The sequence below is a fragment of the Pteropus vampyrus genome, unplaced genomic scaffold, assembly GCF_000151845.1.
Source record: "Pteropus vampyrus isolate Shadow unplaced genomic scaffold, Pvam_2.0 Scaffold538, whole genome shotgun sequence".
Lineage (NCBI taxonomy): Eukaryota > Metazoa > Chordata > Mammalia > Chiroptera > Pteropodidae > Pteropus > Pteropus vampyrus.
The window spans coordinates 179,877-180,428 of NW_011889319.1; the positions used below are offsets into that span (position 1 = coordinate 179,877).

The 552-nt window shown below is 59.1% G+C and overlaps 1 protein-coding gene across 1 annotated transcript in view; it reads right to left on the reverse strand.

Annotated features, from left to right (window-relative positions):
- LOC105308006 (granulocyte-macrophage colony-stimulating factor receptor subunit alpha-like) overlaps positions 1 to 552 on the reverse strand; it is a 30,081-nt gene that overhangs the window by 520 nt on the left and 29,009 nt on the right. The window lies entirely within an intron of this gene.

The window sequence follows — 552 nt, forward strand, 5'->3', positions numbered from 1 at the left end:
GTGCAGCGTGAGCCCCAGGGACCTGGGGAGGAGACCCCAGGGCGGTCCGGGGAAAGGACCCCGAGCTCTGTTCGGTCCCCCACGTGACACCGGGGGTCGCGGGACGGCTCAGGTTCCCACGCGGCGGAGTCTTGGTTCACAGCAGACGCAGCCGCGTGCGACCTCGACCCGAGCCCGACTCCCATGCATCCTTCGCCTGCCCCGTCGTGGATCCCGCCACGCACGAATGACGTCGTCACGTTCTGACGTCAAGGTACTTTATTCCGTGACAGTATCTGGGCTCAGTTATGCAGGGGACAGCAGTGTCACAGATCCGTGTGTCCGGCCCCAGGGGATGCGGGCGGGAGGGAAGGACACCTGAACCACCGAAATATTTGGCCGACCACGGGGGAGGCTAGAAGGGACATTACATGGTCAGGTTGCATGCGCGTTGCACTTTTCAAAAACATAACAATTTTAAAGAAAAAAAATAGCCCTATAAATGCCACACACATGGACATACACGTACATGCACACACATGCGCACACACGCAGTGCACACACATGCAGACA